Source organism: Saccostrea cucullata, unplaced genomic scaffold (assembly GCF_032062105.1).
Source record: "Saccostrea cucullata isolate Sc308-1 unplaced genomic scaffold, CSIRO_AGI_Scuc_v1 ctg475, whole genome shotgun sequence".
Classification (NCBI taxonomy): domain Eukaryota; kingdom Metazoa; phylum Mollusca; class Bivalvia; order Ostreida; family Ostreidae; genus Saccostrea; species Saccostrea cuccullata.
In genome coordinates, this window is record NW_026920975.1 from 143,992 (window position 1) to 165,540 (window position 21,549).

General features: G+C 33.8%; 1 pseudogene; it reads left to right on the plus strand.

Moving 5' to 3' along the window:
* LOC134258890 (multiple epidermal growth factor-like domains protein 11) overlaps positions 1 to 15,630 on the plus strand; it is a 46,552-nt pseudogene extending 30,922 nt beyond the window's left edge.
* Positions 15,631 to 21,549: the final 5,919 nt, after the last annotated feature.

Sequence of the window (21,549 nt, forward strand, 5' to 3'; positions counted from 1 at the left end):
CTCCTGATTCTATCACCCCCTCAAATCAAGGGTTTTTGATCCGGTCCGCTCTATATATATGTGGGGATCAAAAACCGGAGGGCAAGCCCCTTCTCAATTTCCTAGTGCCTGAATATGTTCGTTTGAGCGAAATTCGGATGCAGACGAAATAACTTTTCTGAAATTGTTTTCAATCTACTGTATTTTCAGTTCAAGTTAGGAATGAAATATCCATATATTCACTAGGAAGGTCAAAATTGAAAACATTTATCTACATAAAAAATTCAATATACACAAGACTGTATTGAAATGTTTCTACATTAGTTTCACAATTGAAGCACTGTTTTAAAGTGGTGTCATTGTGTAATTTTTGAATTTATCGGGTGGTATTAAATACAAAAATTACAATATGACAATTTTTGTATTTACTACCACCCGATAAATTCAAAAATTACAATATGACAATGGGTTTTAAAAAATTCCTCTTATATATGTCTGTGTATCCAATTCTCAGACGACCATGTTTTCATACATGTACATGTACTTGAATGTACGTTATGCTTGGAATCTTCATTATTCTACGAGTAAATTTTGAAGAATTTCTCAAAGAGTATCCCACTGTTTATAAATAAAATTGAATCCACATAATACATGGACGATATTTTTCAGACATGCAGAAATTTTATGTCCTTACACGTATATGATTGCCATGTCTGATTCATATTTGGACGTTCTTCTGACTATACCAGTACTGACTATATTTAAGACTAAATTAAAAGTAAATTTTCTGCCAAACGAATGACTTTAGCTTTTTCTATTGTCATCTTTCCCTGTTTAGGAAATAATACAGGCACGTGGCAACAGAGAAGGGAAGGGAGGCTCCCCCCACTTTTTTCCCAACATAACTTTTACTATTGCAAATGTTCATTGATAGGCTGGTTGCTTCCCCCTTTTGTGGTACAGTAAATTGAAATAAGGGTAATGTAACATTGTATGCAAAAAAAGATGCTGAAAGAAGTTGGTATCCGAAAAAGTTGCCCCCCTTCACCCACCCCACCCCCACGAAATAGGATTTTCGAGTTTGGGTAACGTCGCAGCTGTTGCAGAAAATATTTTATACCTAATATATATTTTTTTCTGCGAAAGCTGCGACGTTAATTTCCGTACTAGCAAACAAAGAAAAGCGCTTAACTATTTATATTAATTTTACATATTTATGAAAAAGGTCAAAGTTAAATTAAGAAAGTTAAACATTATACATTTATTGACGGAGTTCGAGGACAACATGCGCTTTGTCAGTCCCAAGAACCAACTGTCTGTCTGAGGATGTTAGAACGACAAAACGCATTTTACCCGAGAACTTAGTCAATAAATGTTTTGCTATACCTTTCATTTTCATTTTTCTCACATATACATGTATTTTGTACTATCTACCGTGATGTAACCTCAGATCCGTCACTACTGAACACCAATGAATGAAAATGAGATTAAGCTCCGCCCATTTTGTGACTTAAGCGATCCAACATCTCATCGACCGGTCCAACATCTCACAAAGCGGTCAAACATCGAATGTTTTTATGCCCGCTCAGCAAATCATTACACATTTATTGACTGGGTTCGAGGGCAACATGCGTTTTGACGGACCCAAGAACCAAACTGTCTGTCTGAGGCACACAGTTTGGTTCGAAGGTCCGACAAAACGCATTTAGCCCGAGAACTCTGTCAATAATTATTTTGTTATACTTTTCAGTTTATTTTATTGACATGCATGTATTTTGTACTGCATTCCGTGGTTTAACATTAACTCAGTCACTGTTTAACGAATGAAAAATGAGATTCAGCCCCACCCATCCTGTGACGTAAGCGGTCCAACATCTCACTAAACGGTCCAACATCGATTTTTTTTGTGCCCGCTCAGCAAAACATTAAAAATGTTAGAATTTTTTCGTTTAGATTTATGTAAGAACAAATTTTTAAAGGTATAACAATAGATATGATGGACTTTTTTTCGTTTATTGCTTTGTAAAGGAACAATTTTAAAAGGAATATATTGCAGTCATGATTGCGCGGACCCTGAGGTCCACGAAGCAAATATATAAGCGAAATTTAACAGGATGCAAACGACAGGCTATGCATGCGCGAGAATGATGGAGAGTTCGCACCTTAGGTAACCTGCCCGTAGAATAATTCGCCCTATTCGAATTAGAATATGCCATTATTTGCAAATCGCGCTTTTAAATCCACATATCGCATTCACATAGTCATTAGCGGATCCAAATTTCCCACTTATACAGTCATATACCTTTTATGTACAAACTAAACTATGATTCTATTGTACAAGCATTTTAAAAAGTAGGAAGAACTTATATACATGTAACTTAACATCTTGAATGAAAAACGTCACTCAACGACTAATTCTAGATTTTAAAAGATAGAAGAAGTTTTCAATGGCATAATACTTGTGCATCAAGGTTCGCAAAATAATTTTTTCAGCAATCCAATGCCGTTTGATAGAGGTCTATATATAGCAACGGGTTTTAATGTGTGTGTGGGGGGGGGGGGGGGGGCAAAAATTTCTGCGTGCTACAGAGCTGTGATACCCGTGAACCATCATCATATCTCGGTTCTTCTTCCGCATAAATCCAAAACAGGTGTCAAGTCGCAGCCATTATCGGTTACATGCACATGTATCAAATAGCCCGATTTTTGAAACTGACATAACTTAAGGCCACTAATCGGAGATAAAATTTAACAACTTTGCTTTGAAACTACAATCAGTCATAAGAAGGCAGATCATTGTGGAAAATGAGAACAAACCTACATGAATATTCACTACACCTAGAAAATTTCTTAATTGAATTTCGGTTAGAAAAACATGCATATGGTCCACGTATTTCAGTCCTTTTTTTAAGGACAGCAACTTGTTGTATTTATAACTGACGGAAGAAGGATATGGAGATAACGAACAGTATTCAATATCAACATCTATACAACAATACAAAATAGGAGCAGAGCAAACACTGACCTGCGAAACATCAGAAGTGGGATCAGGAGCCATGGAGGAGTGAGCATCCCCTGCTGACCGGTCACACCCGCCGTGTATCGACCATAGAACTAAAGAAATGATGTCTTTAAACGAGACTGCTGATATTCTTTTTTCATCAACTTTCTTGTCAATAATTTACTGTGGTTTAGAAATTGTTCATACGTAGAGAATATTGGTACTCTTGCGTATCGAATCAATTGATATATATATATATATATAGACGCAATATGCAGGTGATGAAGGTATATTGCTGCATATGTAATGGAAGTCGACGATAGAAAAGTTAAAGTCATCACGTTTATCATATAGCTTGGTTGTTAGATTACCATTAACACATTTTTCAAGTTAAATATCCAAGTATGAAGCAGATGTGCCAGACTCTGTGGTATCTTTTATCTCAAGTTCACCATGATATATTGTATCGACGTAGGAATGGAAATTACTATTGTTAATTGACAATACGTCGTCGATATATCTAAATGTCGAGTGTTTTCTTCTTTTCACGCATAAGATTTTGCACAAATTCTGCTTCATATGAATATAAAAACAGGTCTGCTGATAATGGAGCACAATTGTTACCTATGGGAATTCCAATAGATTGTTGATATTTTAAAATCAGTGTTCATTAATTTCACCTTTTTTTCATTAGGAAATACATAATATATTATACCAAAAGTATGTCTTCATACGAGATATTATTAATATCCTTTTCGATACATTCTACCTAATAAACAGGACTTTATAGCATCCAAAATATATACATAATTATAAAACATTGCATATCTTTCCGCTTTTTTGTCTTAGCTATCAATGTCTATAATCAGTCAAACGTCCAAATATGAAAGGAATAAAAGACAGCCAACCAATATAACTAATATTTGGCATTTTGCGATTTTCAATGTGTTTGAAATATAGAAATATACAAATGTAATGGTGATTTATTTAAACATACGTCCACTGTTGGTCAATGGGGACATATTGGAGAATTAAACATTGAAGTTCAAACACTCTAATGGAAAAAAATGTCAATTTTCAACAGGGGTAAAATTTTTAGATAGTGCATACAAAAAATGGGACTTTTTTTCTTCGGGGTTTTGTCGTTAGAAAATGACCCGTCATTTCATTACTATGGTAGTCATTACACATCTTTACACCGGCCTGGCACAGTGGTTAAAATTCCTTATATAATCTAGGTTCGTAATTTTTAAAAAGGGGGCCCCTAGCTCTTCCAAAATTGGGAAGTGAGTAATCTATGGGAGTTAAATGTTTGTGTTAAGACGGAGCTCTATGTATCGTAAAGTTAAAATGTGTTTATTCTCCTACTAACCAAAAAGTGTTCCGCGTGGCGCCGTGTCCTAAATTCGCGAATTCGAATACACTGCAGGACGCGGAGATCAGTCCTTCTTATGATACCGTATGAACCGATCGAGGTCCCTCGTCAAAGTAAGTGTTGACATGCACGCAAAAAGACCCCTCATTCATAAATGGCTCTGAGGGCCAGGTATAGATGTTTATGTAAATTCACTGCCCTCTATCGACAAATGGTTGTGTCTTCATGCATTGCATACGAGAGAAAAATCCTCTAGTAGGGGATGTTCAACAACGCACACCGATATTTCTAATACCATAGTTATGTCAGGTGGTAGTCAGAAATTCTTTTTTTTTCTGTTTTTAATGCCTATATTTCGAATCCAAGAATGTTTCGATTTTTTTATCCCATTAAGTTCGATTTGTATTGTCGTAAATGTGTTGTCGTTCTCAAGGTCAATACGATGTCTTATGCACAACATAAACAAAAATGCCATTAACAAACTAGATTAATTTGTGTACGGAGTTAGAAAAATGAATACAAACTTCAAAGTTTACAGTATCAAGGTCCTACCAACTTAGCTGCAGAACTGTAGCTCTCCGAAAAAAAATATATTGACATACAGGTCTGTAAATTCAACATATATTTTTCGGAGAGCAGCTACTACACCAAGTAGGGTAAATATGTGTATTGCACACTTGTGACACATAATTCATATTTGAAAAATGTAAGCAAACAGGGTTAATGTACTTTCCTTATTAAAGAGAATTAAGGGCTCTCACTAGGAAAAGAAAGCACGCGTAAAAAGACACCTCCCCCTCCACCAACACACACACATTTTTTCCAACATGTTTAATGAATCCATTTAAGAAAATTATTTCATTCTTTTTCATTCTTTTATGAAGGAAACCTGAAATCACTGAGTCTGATTTTGTTTTATCTTTTTGTGGTATTGTCCAGGAACAAGGGAGCGTAAAGCCTAAGTCTATATTATGCGATATACATTCGAGGGCTGTTCATTGTCCAATAATGCCATTATAATGTCCTTGGTGCTCGGAAAGAAGCAAAAGACGCTTTTCAAACGTCTCAATGATTTGACTAAATATTCTCTTTTAATTTAATCACATGTCCATGATATTTGATCCAATTGCTATGGTGTTCCGTTGGGGCCACTCGCACCACTCGCCCATCGCCTATGATGCGAGAGTGCGAAGTTGCAAGGGCGAAGTTGCGAAATTGCAATTTGCGAAGAAAGGAAAGTGCGCAGATGCGACGGCGAAGCGCGAAAATGCGAAACTTCACTGATGCAAGTACCCAATTCCTGTCAATTAGACTTCGATCATACTAAATGTTGGACAATCCATGTGCACAAGAGATAAAAACTTTATAAACAAAATCCACTCATGGGTTTTTGGACCTCCTTGAAAATATTGAGAACAAAGGTATTTACACAAAACACAAACTTTTTTGTTTCTAAAGAATTCGTCCGGGCAAGCAATTTTAACCACCACTGAATGAAATTTGATGAAACTTTCACAGAAGATCCGGCCACATTCATGGACTTTTTCACCACTTATAAAGATATTTAATGAGCTCATAATCACATGTAATTCGGGGCAAGCAATTTTAACCAGTAAGAGATCATTCTTGTAAAGATATTACATGTAATATAGACTGGGAATCACCCATTCTCCCCATACACCAAAAATCTAAATGTGTAACTACACACGTTCATTGATGTCAAGGTTTTGATATCCCCAAATTTCACAGCCAAAAGTCAAAATTGGAACAACAACATTATCAAAAAATCTAATTTACATTCATTTGGTAGGGTAAACTGTCTTATCTTTTTTACAACACCATACATTGCTTTCTGTGCTTGTTCACATAAAGAAGAGGGGGGGGGGGGGGGTAAGGCGGCAGAATGTCATATCACAAACATGATTTAAATGCCCATAATCATCATGAGCCACATAGCATTGTGGTTATCGCGTCAAGTATCAGTCACATTACCCAGCCAACCGATGCGTTTTTCGATTAAATTTGCATGGTTGCCGGCCGGACACCACTAGTAACTGGACGATGACTGAGGCCATTTTGCATATTGGTTGGGTCATCGATAGAAAATAATTCGTCGTAAAAAAGCAGCGATTTAACCACCGATGCCCCACATCGCTCCTCATCGGCAACCCATCATTAACACATATTTCAAGGATTGGCCGATGTATGGTCGAGCATCGTAAAGTCTCCGTTGAATCTAAGATCATCAAAGGGTTGAGTGGAGGGCAACAGACATTGGTCAATCATTGGTCAATGTTCGACCGAACAATTGCCTACAGTCGACCGACGTACAAACGTCACGATGTTCGCCAATGTATAAGCACAGGAGTCGGCAATTTTATCAATAAATAGAAAATAAATGGTAAACAGGCATAAATTCTACCAGTGAGACGCAGCTCACATTGGCCAATTACCCTGGGACATTGTTTATAAGCGATGTAACATACATTGCCAAATTACCCTGGGACATTGTTTAATGATTAGCAATGCATCGCTGGGACTTCGTAAGTCAGGCCAGCAACCACGCCATTTTTATAAAAAAAAACGCATTGGTTGCCCATCATATACCCATTGCTTGATAGTGTGACTGATATTTTAAGGACTACTAGACCGATGTGGACCGATGTTTGGGCATCACTCATACCAACGATTACCACCTGTCTACGGCCACCGGCCGAAAAAGGTGAGCTAGGCATTATTCTCAGAGCAGTATGCTATTTCGGTATTTTTTGCTAGGATTTGAATCCCACGTATACCATTTAATATTTTATAAATTGAAAATTGTTTATAAGATATAATTTCTCTCAGAAAATAGTTTTTCCTCATAATTTCATAAATTTTATTAATGAAAAGTAAATTTAAATACGCAATTTACATATCAAATGGGATTTATTGATATCTGACGCTATAGGCTTTTTGCACCCGTTACCTCCCCCCTCCATTTTCTTTAATTTGCGCTGGGTTTTGTTATGAAAACAAAATCTTTATTTAACTGTCCTGCTGTTAATATAATCATACTTTGTTAAGAAAAAAGAAAATAATTATTTCAAATGCACTTGTAAGACAATGCTAGTATGCCTCCATTCGTTTACGTCTTGGTTATGCATATTAAACTCATTCTTCAATATTCAAGCAAGTTTATCCTTTATGACTTTAATGAATTCTACGTTTATGCAATTTAGGTTTAATAAACTCAATCTACATAACTTTGAAAATCTCGCTGAGACCTCCTTAGCAATGTCCAAGTTGTCAAGATCGCACCACATTTTATTTATTCGACTACCGTTTTTTTTTATTCAATTCTGTTATTCTTCACTGAGTTATATTGATCAACTCTAAAGATAAATTACAGCTTGACAGTTGCTGAGAAAAATGAGATTTAAAGATTTCATTCTTCGAATACGTATGTTCAATGCATCTGGTCACCATTTTAAAGAAATGACATTATACTGTCCCTCTCCCCTTCAAAAACATAAGTACATTAAGTATATTTTATTGGAGGGGTGGGGTGGGGTGGAGTGGTGGCTCTCGAGGAAACTGTACTCTACACCTTCTACACAGAATAGGACACCCCCTCCCCCCGCAAAATTGACGTTAGTGAGAGATTTTTGTAAGGAGGATTTTAGGGGGAGCCTACTTTACAAGATTGATATGCCGCGATCGTGTTACAGAGACCAAGAAACCGGTATTTACATTGTAGGTACATGCATGTACAATATAGTTATAATTTCCTGAACTTATTCATTTATTTGTTGAATCTTCCACATTATATCTATAGAAGTGTAAAAATTTTAAAAGGTAAAACATGGCATCATACATGTAGCATCCAAAGTTGCTTATACTAAAAAATGAAATTATGTTGTTTTTCCGTACATTTTAGAGAGAAATGTGAATATTAATTGAAAAACATTGTAAAACCGGCATGTAAAAATATTGCGATATTATGGTTTGGAAAAATATGATATATCGTAATACGCAAATTTTGGTGATATCCATCCCTATTTAGTTAGTTTTTAAAGAATGACTAGATCGATGTTGAAACACAATTTCTTTCCACTCCATTGAACTGTCTTTTGTTTGACATAATTAAGTTATATGTAATGAGTAAGGAAAAAGAATATGGCGAAGATTGCGATAGTATTTGAATCCGGATCCTCGGAATCTTCTAGACAAGTCCACTACCAACTGAGCTAGCTTGCAACCGGCGATCAATCTTGTATGACCGCAACATTTATACTTTAATGCATGTTAAAAGCAGATCAGACAAATAAAAAAGAGGGGTGGGGGTCGAGACAGATCTAGATCTAAGATTCATAGTAGATTGAATTCATCCGTGAACGAGCTCTGTTATCGTTAAAGTTTACGACTCACCAGGTGTGTTCAGTTGGTAAAGTCTGTACACACCAATGTACAAGGACTGACAATGTACTGTGAGAGAATTTTGCTTTCGATCATATCTACTCTGAATTTTCTGGATAATAGTTTGATACACATTAATACACATCAAAATTGCCACTTTTCATAAGTATTAAGAATGAAATTTTAAAAAAATGTGAATAAGGGAGGATACATGTATGTCAATCAAACCAGTCCACAAGTTCGAAGTTTCAATAATTCCGAGATGAAATAAGACTTTTATTATATTTTCATGTGGAAAGCTAAATTGCAATTGAATATATATGTCTTGATAAAATACAGAAAATTTGAGAAAATACTCTAGTCATGTAACTTCAATTTTGTGTCTGTTTACCTTTATTAACTCTTTACAACTTACTGAACTGTTATACAACATACACTAAATGTTCACTTCATAGAAATAGAAATTTACCATTCCCCCTCAAGCACCTTTAAGCGTGGTACACGTTTCTATAAAGTTTAGCGTAAATAATATTATGACGCTATAATTTAATGCAAAAATGATTTTTCTTCTTTGATGAGATTTTTGCAAGTATGAAATAGAAGGAATTTGGTATTAAATTAACGATTAAATGAACTTTTAAAGTGCGTTAAAATGCGTGATTGCTGGGAAACGGTATATGCGTGATTTTGCGTTAGAAATAGGAAATGGCATATGCGTTAAAATGCGTGACTGCGGGGAAGGGGGTTAAAGCTCGTGTACCCCAAAGACTTATTCTTGGTCACCTGCTACTTCTCATTTACAAAAATGACATTAGTTGTCTATGGAATCAGCTGTGTAATTAAAGTCGACACATTGAACCTTGGGGAGCTCAACATTACCGCTACATCGCTAAAAATTTCAACTCATTATCGTTATAATTTTTTTTTTTTACAAAATTTCAACCGATCATTACCGCTACTTCTTATAGATTGAAATATCACCGATACATATGGATCGCCATGGCTGCCTTATGTTAGGTGATTATATTATATGCTGTGGGTCTATCATTATATGCTGTGGCTATATAATTATATGCTGTGGGTTTGTAATTATATGCTGTGGTTCTATAATTATATGCTGTGGGTCTATTATTATATGCTGCATGTGGGTTTGTAATTATATGCTGTGGGTCTATAATTATATGCTGTTGGTACATTATTATATGCTGTGGTTTCGTTATTATATGCTGTGGGTTCATGATTATATGCTGTGGTTTCATTATTATATGCTGTGGTTTCATTATTATATGCTGTGGGTTCATAATTATTTATATGCTGTAGTTGTATTGTTTTTTTTTAAATTTTACTTGCTCAAAAAACAGGCCTAACCGTAATAGGAATGAGAGAGTGGAGTGCTGAACAGGAAGGTATTACATGATTGACTGAAATGAGGTACATGTAATGCTTTTTTTTTAAGTAAAAATATTAATGTTTGAAATAAATGAGGGAATGTATGAATATTACAGAAATATAGAAATACAAGGGGAGATTGTAGAAGCGGGGTTAATTTTTTTTCTGGCGGTGTTTTTTACTGCCGGTTAATTTTAAACAATTGCAGTTTTGACCTACAGCATATAATTATATAACCACAGCATATAATTATATAACCACAACCTATCATCGAGCTCTGGGCTACAGTTTGATTTAAACGGTCGTGCGAAATTTTGAACACTCTTATTGTCGAACGACGGACGACCGACTTATTAATAAACTGACTGCCGATGGTCGGACGATGATCGAAGGTTGGTCATACGTCGGATAACTTCAATTGAAGAAATTGGCCACCGACGCAGAAACATTATAACTTGGACCGATCGATGGACACAAAATTGGTTAGCCGACAAAAAAAAAAAAAGAAAAAAAAAAGTCAAAATCGGCCAAGACAACGGCCGATGAGCTGACGACTGTCTCTCGAAGAATCTCATTTTCACTTCAAAACTCGTCGGCTGTTGATTTTTGGAAATGCTACTGGGGTTTTACTGATTGTGTAAAGACAGTGTGAAGACTGTGTGTTTTATCCATGAACATGCAGTGCTTGATTTGAAAAATTTGAAGTGCTTTATTAAATAAAATATATTTTAAAATCCCCCCCCCCCACACTACACACCCTTCCTTACTCTCTAGCAAATATTCAAATATTCATATTCAATACATAAGTTAGACGTACAAATTATTGAAAACCGTGTTTATCTCCCCTCTTTCTTTCTCTCTCTCCACTTTGCAAAAAATAAAGGGGGTTCCATCCCCCGCCCCTCTGGATCCGCCAATGTTATGCTTGTATATGTTATAGTTAAATAAACAAATCTGTACACTCATAAGTGGCAGGTTAGCGAAAGAGACAATGTAGCGGTAATATGTAATTCTATATGTAGCGGTAATACAACGTTTTTGTTTCGGTAATGACTATGTAGCGGTAATGAAAATTTCTTTAATGTAGTGGTAATGATACGCGCACCCGAACCTTGTAGCTCAAAAGCTCAAAGACCGGCTTTTACAGAAATATTATATAATGATTTGAATAATTTCAGTATAGGTATTACACATAAATTTTTAAAACAAAGTTTGAATGTGAAAAATACTCAACTATTTTACCAAGAAAATTTTGAACTATCAGTTCAAAATTAAGAACAAGTAACCATCGTCTTCCAATAGAGATGGGTAGATGAAATAATGTTGAAAGAAATGAAAGAGTGTGCATTTTGTGTAATAATAATAATCAGATAGGAGACAGATTTCGATATTTACTGGAATATAATGCATTATGTAGTATTCGAAAAGATTTTGATGTTGCAGAGACATTATATGTACATCCAAATGTTATAAGTACTTATCCAGCATTCATACGAAAATTGTGTATATATATCTCCAATTTTTTGATATTGTTTGTCCTCCTGTAATTTCTTTTCCCTCATAATTATTGTAAATATGTATACTAGCATATGTAATCTACCCATCTCGCTGAGATTAGTATATGTACCTCTTGTACCATACATTTGGTTTTTGAGAGAACAAATGAATGTTGATTATAATAGTAAAGCCAATCAAATACTACAAACCACACCATCGTGGTAACTGGAAAGCTATCCAACGAAGGACCCGATTCACAACCTATTGTCGTTATCTATAAGCTAGACAAAGGTGATCGGTTTTCTTGCGTTTGATTTTATTATGCTAAAATAATTTTGTTTAAACCAATTTTACATGTATGGATCTGATAAAATTACATTTTCATTATCCTGGACGGGTTTAATAAATCTACAATTTTATTTCACAGTGCAATGAAATTATAATGAATTACTGTCTAGTTAATATAGTATGCCTGGGACATCAAAAATAGTGGGAAACATACTTCGTCCGTCATGCAAATTATCCCACGTTTCCCACAGTCCTTAATGCCCTGGCATACTATACTAACTAAACAGTGATTCCTTAAATGCATAGATGATATCCGGTTAATGTATCCAGGCACGTAGCATCGCTTTTGAAAGTGGGGGGGGGGGCAACCAGAGAATTTTTTTTCCTTACCTGAACAAGTTGACAAGCAAAAAAAAAAAATTAAAGTTGCCCAAACTCGAGGATGGGGGGGGGGGGGGGTAGTGGCCAACTTTTTCAAAGCCAACTTACTACCACTTCCATTTTTTTCCTTACACTCCTTGCTATCACTATACTATGGTTATAAAGTGGGGGGAGCAACCATACTATCATCCCCACGGATGCTACGTCCCTGATACGATATATATACACATGATTTTATAGGTCAATAGAAGGATTATACTTTTATTTATAATAACAAAGTTTATACTAGAATGTTGAGAATTATAAAGAGTATACGTTGTTAAAAATAATCTATTGATAAATAGAATATAAAGAGGTCGAATACAGAATGAAATTTCAAACAAGGAGGATATATTTTGACATATTAAATTTCTACCTGTTTATTTGAAGTCCATTTGAATTATAACCCTGAATATGTCGAACCCCCGGATGGCTCGAAGCCGATCTATGGTCCCATCAACTTCGAGATAACAAACCTTAACTGTTCATGCATTTTTCTTTTCTATTTTAATTTATTTAGTGGATAAGTACCATAAGTGTTAATAAAATTTAACATTACAATATCGACACCGCTCATCATATTGTAACTGACTTCACAAAAAAATGACTTTATCTTCTTTATCTACAGCCACTATTAAGAGACTGGCTGTGAATCTTTAAAGGTCATTAAGGTCTTGACATCCTTTTCGTACTTGACCTCGCCACAAAATAAAGATACATGAAGGCATAAGGTATATACAATCACTCCACTGGACAAAAGTGTCACACAATGCACATATGCAAATCAAATATAGTACTGATCACTACAGTTAGGCCTTCATTCTATCAACTATCAAACTTACACTGAAAGATTCCACGTGAGGGCAACTGCTCTAGCGCAGGGAATCCCCCCCCCCCCCCCCGGCCCGTTACTAGTATTTAGTTCCTACCTTCAATGAAAAGGATGCAGTGAAGGTTAGAGATACTTGTAGGGAAACATCTTTCTGACATTGTGCTTGCAAATTATGTATTATTCAAAATAATTAAATACTAATTTGTCTCTTTTTTTGTTTGTAAATTGTGTTTCCTATCTTGCGAGCTTTGTATATCTCTATAAACGGTTTACTGTATTATTTGGTCCGTATCGGAACGTAAGAAAAAAATCATTTTTTTATAGAATAATTTTTTGACATAATTGACGGGAAAATCCAATGTTTTTGAAAATTAAAAATAATCTTACTGTTTTCCGATTAATAATGGGGATCCATACATGCACTTAGGTGTCTGTGGTTGAAACTCTGAGAATCAAATTGAGGTAAAGCCTTATTTTGTATTTTGGAAGGTCTTGTTGCAATGCACGTGGTAAGTATTATAAAATTCTCGTATTCAAATATAATGACCAAAATTTTTATAATAGAAAAAAAACACACTAATATACACAGAACGAAATAAATGGTGTCGTTGTCCTTGCGCTTTAAACCAAAAGACAAGGCCACAACAAGGCAGAGCATTCGCTCGCAAAGAGAACTTCTGTATTCGATAATGATCCCACGATGCAAATTACGTCACTCACCCATAGGCGTCAGAACCGGGGTGGGGGCTAGGGGGGTTCAGCCCCCCCCCCCACTTTTTTCAAAGGTTGACATAATATAAGCATTGAAAATTGGTGCATGTTTATTATTTTTTTTGGTTTACTTTTATTCGTTGGTTTAGCCCCATCCCCCACTTTCGATTAGCCACACCACTTTCTATTTGCTTTCGAAGCCCATTCACCCACAAACGAACACGCCCAACTGCGTTACGTGGGGACAATGTCAGATTGATTTACTGAATGAAAAAATATAACTTTTGACTTTGAAAATTTATGAAACAATTTTTAAGCTGGAAAATAAATTGATATACTGAACTCAACAAATGCTGCTAACAAATGAAACGATTTGTTGATCTCTCTAATTCATCGATCAATTGAGGACTTCGTTTATTATTTTACAAATATGTTTTTAAAAGGAGAAATGAACTAGAGTACCATTTTTTTTTAAAAAAGAGATACGATTCAACTAAAGACAAAAACTATTTTATTTAAATTGTGGAAATGTTGGGTCGGGAAAAAATGGGAAGGAAGGAGGAGATGGGTTTAAATTCACTATCTATGATGACTTGTTACCTTTGCATTATTTTAATTAAATAATAAATGAAACTTAATGCACACTTCATATTCCGCTGAAAAATGTCATTGTATCCTAGAATATAAACTTGATTAAGGTCTCGTTATAGTTGGAAATAATGCAGAAAATTTCAACAGCGTTTATCTGTCATCCTTGATATATTCCCCTTTTATTTTACTTTTATTACATAAATATAAATGAACAAAATCAATTTCCATCGATATAGAAACCGTTGCATGTTTGTGGACAACAGTGGAATCGGGTTCGATGTTCAATGTAACGAGTTTCGTAAATATTGTGACGTCATTTATGCAGTGTTAAAAATTTATTCAGCGATTTTAAACAGACTATACATCAAAATACCACATGTCTATGTAAAACTGTATCCACTAATAAGTAACTGTATCCACTAATTAGTAGAGGATAAGGAGAAAAATGTTCAAAAACATCAAGAATGATATAATTGTTAAATCCAACAGTAAAGCCAGAGGAGTTCTGATGACGTTCCCCATAAGAATGAGTGATAAAAAACATTCCCCATAATTTTTGATTACATACTGAGACGACAGATAGGTAATTTTTACGATTAGAAAGGAGAGTATATAATAATATAGTTATTTTCCATAAAAATTGCCTATTATTTTAATAAAATTGTAATACGGAAGCACTTTCCCCACAATGTATTCCATGCGCCCAATTCCTCACAAGTCGGTAATGGCGGGTAAGATCTCTCTCTCTCTCTCTCTCTCTCTCTCTCTCTCTCACCAATGCTACACGCCGAAAATAAAATTAATTGACTGTATATCAAATCTCCAAAAATATAGACTGTATATTTTAAAATCCTTAGTTTTGTTGGAAAAAAAGACCAATGCTTTTTTTTATTTGTACTTCCCAGTAGATGGAAAGGGAAAGAAAAACCAAAAAAGCTGGCGTATAAAGAAGGTAAAGAGACTACGGCAACAGCCTTTAACATGGACATCGTTTCTGGTAAACTTGATGAAGACGACAAGAACGTATATTTGGAGCTGGGTGAACATGCGCAACCATCAGTTTATGATCGGATCTGAACAATTACTTCTTATACCCATACAATATTTTGAAATGTCGCGAAATAAAAAAAAGTCATTTATATAAGAATATTTACATTTGTCATTGTCACTCCTGATTTGAGAATACTGAAAAAATGAAATTCAATTTTAAATGACATGCAGTCTGTCACATGATCATATTTTCCTGTGTATGGATATAGCAAACTGCATGAGACATTTGGAGAGTCATGACTGTGACTTCATAATACGCCGTATATATACGTACATTATGTTGCATTTCAATAACTAGGTCTAAATATTGCATTATTTTTTCTAATGTGAATAGAAATAAAAATATAACTATAAGAAATCTTATTTTTTAATAAAAATATATCATTACATACATTTGTACCTGTAGATTTTATGAAAAGGCTTATTTTTAAGTATATATGCAAGCTTAAATCTTGAATGCTTACACGTACATGTAGTTTTACATCAGAGAGACAAATTCATGTTTCCATATCAGCTATAACAATTTCTACTAAAAGTTCATAATTAAAATAATTTCAAAAAAATCAATTGTACATTTTCTGCGGAAAAGGGTCTTTATCTCATTTTTTTTGTATGTTACGTCAACCTTATACACAAAAACCCGGGTATTTCAACAACAATAAACAAGTACAACGATGAACAAGTAAAAAAAATTACTTTAATAAATGTATAAATTAGAAATGAAGGATATAAACATAACGAACAGTTTTCAAGATAAAAAAATTATTAAAACAATACAAAATAGAAGTAGAACACACAAGAACCTCCAGAACATTAGAGTTTTACGTCGGGTGCTATGAAAAAGTGAACATTCCCTGCCGACCAGTCAATATTTTCTACAACATTCTCTGCTATTAGAACTGTGAAAGGATATAATTTTGATATCCTCACACAATGAGACAGAATATGAGTTTTATTCAATGTATAAATTACAGTATAACACTGTTAAAAATGTAATAAAACATTTAGATACAAAAAAAAAATTTCAAAGTGTCAAGTGATCAATGTTTCTTTTTTTTTTAATTAACCAAATTACTTCCCCTCCTACGTGGCATTGATTAAATGTATGTTGTTTTTTCTTCCAATTCGAGATTGTTTCACTCATATAGGGATGTCATCATAAAATAGCGAATTGCTTCAAAATCTTGACCTGTACTCGGAACTTAGGGCAGAAGAGCAGTGAAAACTCATGATTGTGCCAACCTCTGCATTGACGTAGAACCTCGGATCTTAAAATGCAATACAGTGGACGCACTAATTTCACTTAAAGCGCCATGAGCATGGCGAGAAAACAACTGCTACGCTCTTTTATCGAATTAGGTCAGTTGCGGCCGAGATTCGTACTTACTAGAACACAATAACATAAGGAGTGCTCTACAGACTGAGCATCATTAAAGGTTGTAAAACCAAAATATCCCTGGTTCAAAATAATAATGATAAGAAAGTAAAAGGAAAGTTAAAAAAGGTAATGTCACAAAGATAGAAATAGGCTTGTGAATTATAAAAGTCATAGCCCAAACCATACAGTTGTTTGCAAGGTCAAAGTTTTGTGCACAAACAGACGAACAAACATTTTAAAGGACGGACAAGGCAAAGATTATACTACCCCAAAAATTCGTCTTGGGGGGCATCAAAGCAAAACAATAACCCACTATGCCTCGAAGTTACATGTACCAGAGCTGGTGCATGAGGGGAGGGATCGTCCACTTTCACCTTCTTATACAGTATATACATATACTCACCTTTAAGTCGTTTTTGGGGAGTTAATAATTAGTCTTAAAGTCTATAACTGAGTTATAGGCGAGTCATAAAAAGACTGGTATTATTATATAATGTTTATTACATGTACATTTATTTGATAAGCGACGCTATATTTTTTATCTACTCCTGTATTGCTTTATATTTGCAATATTGACTCAATTAAAAAAAATAAAACAAAAATATGAATAAGGTTTATTTAAAAATATAAAACATATATCTTAGTAAAAAAAAAGAATATTTGATGTGTTCAAAGAGAAAAGAGAAAGAGTGCCTTTAATTCATAATTCCCACATAAATGATATGTCAAGTGAACACAAAACGTGTCCATAAGACATTGACATCGTAATTTATTTGGTATCATGTCATCATACATTAAACAAATACACATAATTATACGTTATAATTCAAAATATTTCCAAAGACAATGTTTGCAATTGGAAATCCAGAAATTTCACATAGATTTATAAACACATGAATATCAACGTAACGATATTTTAAATAAAAGAATTCTAGAATGATCAGATGATACCAGGATAGCCCATTTATTTCCAACAGAATCTATAATTAAATAAGAAATAATACACAGTAAAATGCGCCTTGATTTTAAGCGAGGAAAGGAGACAAAACTGGGACATTTAAACCACGGACATCCACATTAAATTCTGGTACATCAAAGTAAGTGCATGGTGAATGGATGCAAATTTAATGTCATGTTTGTATTATTCTTTATTATAAGGAAAAACTAACATTAGGCGTCAGGTCATGTCTATAAAAAGAAGTCCCTAGTCCATACATATGCATATATTTAAATCATTTTTTTTCTTAATAAAATACACGATTTTTATTTTATTCCTATGAAAAATGACACGATTAACTAATTTCTGTTTACATGCTTACTATAAAGGTAAATTATTTGGCTTTTGATGCGCTTTTTAATTTTTATTCAACATTATCAACTATAGTACAGCAATATGCAATGTACATGATTTTGCATTTAGACAGTATAAAATCATGCACTTATTACTTCTAGGGCTCTAACATAAATGTAATAATACCAGATAATAAACATATTTAACAGGCTGCTATCAGTAATTTCGTCGAAATCTTTTAAATGACCATTCAAAAAGAAACTATAGAAAGCATTAAGTATCAGTATCCTATACTGAAAAAAATATCTCTTTTGTCTTATTTATTTTTATTTTTTAATATTCAAAAATAATTTAATTTTGTTTATATTCTCGCATCACATTGGTTGATTTCCAAAAAAAGATCGCAAATTAGTTTGAAAATCCGGTTTCTTATGGGGAGACTCCCCCCCCCCCCCCCCCCTTTACAGCCAGCTAAATCATCTGTATTCACCAATCTCCTCATTCCCAGTCCTAGGGATTCATGGAAAATTCCATATCTAATGAATGTAAATTTAACTTCAAACAGTTGCTCAATCTTACTTCATGAAAACCAGCATCATGGATGCTACATCTATGAATTAGTAATTACCTCCCCTTGCTTCCCATCACTTCCTTTACTACGATTGTATTATTGCGCGGTAAATTTGAACTCATAAAACAACACAATTTTTCATCCACAGTAAATGTTGTTTAATTATTTTTAAAATTAAATTATAAGGAATGACTCTAATTTTTGGTTAAATTATGGAGTAAAATTTTGTTTGGGTCAGTTTACGCTTTTAATTATCCGCTTCGCGGATGATAATTAGGATTTTTATAATTATTATTTACCATAAATTAACAAAAATGACAAAAAGGTGAAGATAATGAACAGTGAATAAATCTATAAAAAAGGGAACAGAATCTCTAGGAAAGACACACAGACACTGATTTCACCTGTCTATCCCTTACTCCAAAAGCCGCAATTTTTTTCATTTATTTTTTTTTTCTTTTTACATGTATCTAGCACGTTGTTTGTGTTAAAGAGCCCGTTTTTTTCTCCAGTTTTATGAAAAATGATTCAACTGCCTCTTAAGACTGAAAGCACCATTTTTCCTAGTGAACATTTTATATTCTGTTGACCATAGACTTATTTCAGAATATTGTGCAATTATTTCCCTTCTTACCGCCATTTTCTTTGGAAAAAAAAGTTGTATAATGTTCTTCTGTAAATGAATTCTTTTCTAACATAAACATAATGAACAGTATACGAATTTGAGCTCAAAAGGGTATTAACACTACAAAAAATAGAAACAGAAAAACATGAACCTTAAAAATCAGATATTGGATAAGGTGCCATGGAAGAGTGAACTTCTCCATCCGACCGGTCAAATTCGTATTGTGCTCCTAGTCATGTTCGGGAAAAAAAAACTGCGAATCCCTGTCAACAAGTCAGTGTTAAATTATATTCATTATATTATTAAGACGTATCCAAACCGGGAAATTGAATACTAGAGAAGTGTTAATACTAACACGGTTACCTCTCTCAACGTTAGTTCAAACAAATCCTCTGTAGTCATGATGTTGAATGCATAAGTTGTATCCTCCTCATCGTCGTCATGATTGAGATTTCTCTGTTTCGAAATTGTTAGCAATAAAGTTTCCTATCATCTTTTTACCCAAATATCATTACAGTGTTTGTGACGTAAGAGGAGGAACTCTTTTATATATTTATTAGACCAGAGTATTATATTTTGAAAAAAAAAACTTTTTTTTCTTTCTTTGTTTCCTGCAAGAAGAAAAGGTATCTTTAAGATTCATTCTTAACAGTAAATTTTAAACTGAAATCAATAAGTAATTTTTATAAAACTGTAAACCCAAACATTTCGTTATCATCTCTAAGTGTTATGATTATGTAACTTGTATTGTTTTAAGGGTCATAAACCCTCTGCTCACTCATATGAATTTTTTCTTTAACTTTTTTTTGATTTTCCAAAGCAAATGTATATTCTGAATAAAATGCAAACAATTATAACATGGCTTGCGGGGCAAAATTTAGCAAAAAGGCACTTACACTTGACAAATATATAAAGGAATAATTGACAAGTGTTTCATTAAGAGTTATCTCTCTTATCAGAGTATCATTTTACCTTAAATGACAAATTATCTTTAAATAATTCATTCTACGTATGTCCCCTTTACATGTTTTGCATTTGGAAAATAAGGATAATTTTTGTTTAGTTGTTTTATTTAATGTAAGAAAAGGAGTTCTTGCTAGTGCTAACAATTTCTTTTCTTTTCATCTTTTTCGTTTCTTTTGAATCTGTTGAGACATGGCTAGAATATTGCAGACTCGGCGTTAAACAATTTGATATAATTGTAGATTTGTGCATTGAAAGTGTGATACAATAGTGAGTCACATTTATGCAGAAGCCCTCTTAATATATTGTTACCTCACATGTACCTGTATGCCTTGACGGAATTTTCTGCTTCCGGTTCCACGGATTTTCAGTATAAAACCTTAGATTTTTTTTTATGGTGTTGTTAAAAGTCAAGTGATATCTAATGGTTTTAAATAATCTTTGTTTGTTTTCGAACGATATTTCTAATAAGTTTTTAAGTAAAATAAACACAAACTATTAAACTACTTAGTTCTTGGTTCATGTAAACGTCACTTGCACATTGTTGAGTACACATATACCACATTTCAAGACACCCTCCCCCTGTGACTCACTATTGTATAAGAAACCTAACGGTATGTACAACTGCTACTCTCACATTAAAGGCCAATTGCTGTCGTCTTAATGCACCATATTGTAAGGAACAGACTTGGAGGGTGGGCACTGCGTGTAAAGAGACGTTATGTATTGTAGGCTTAATCTATACTCAATTTACTTGATTATTTATGTAATCACACTAAATGAATATAAAAGCAGTGTTATGTAAAACATACCATTGGACTTAGACATTTTGATATTATGAGCTACTTTTTTGTGCTGTCAAAGTATACACTTAATCTTGAATAAAAAAAAAAGGTCTGATTCTATATTTATTTGTTAAAAATGCTAGTTTAATTGTCTGGACCGAAACATTATATACTGAGCAAAATAAGTTTAGCAATTAAAGATACTTAATACATCAAATAGAAAAAAGTAGACCAATAATTTTCAATACATTTGAAATGTTACATTTTCTTCGTATAACAAAGAAAAGGCAAAATTTTTGTTGAATCCAAGACGATTTATGTTTGCCCCTGCGATGCGTGATTGTTGATGACGCTGAGTAAGTTATATTGCTTTGAGAGGTCTTTGAGCTCGAAAAATGGCTGAAC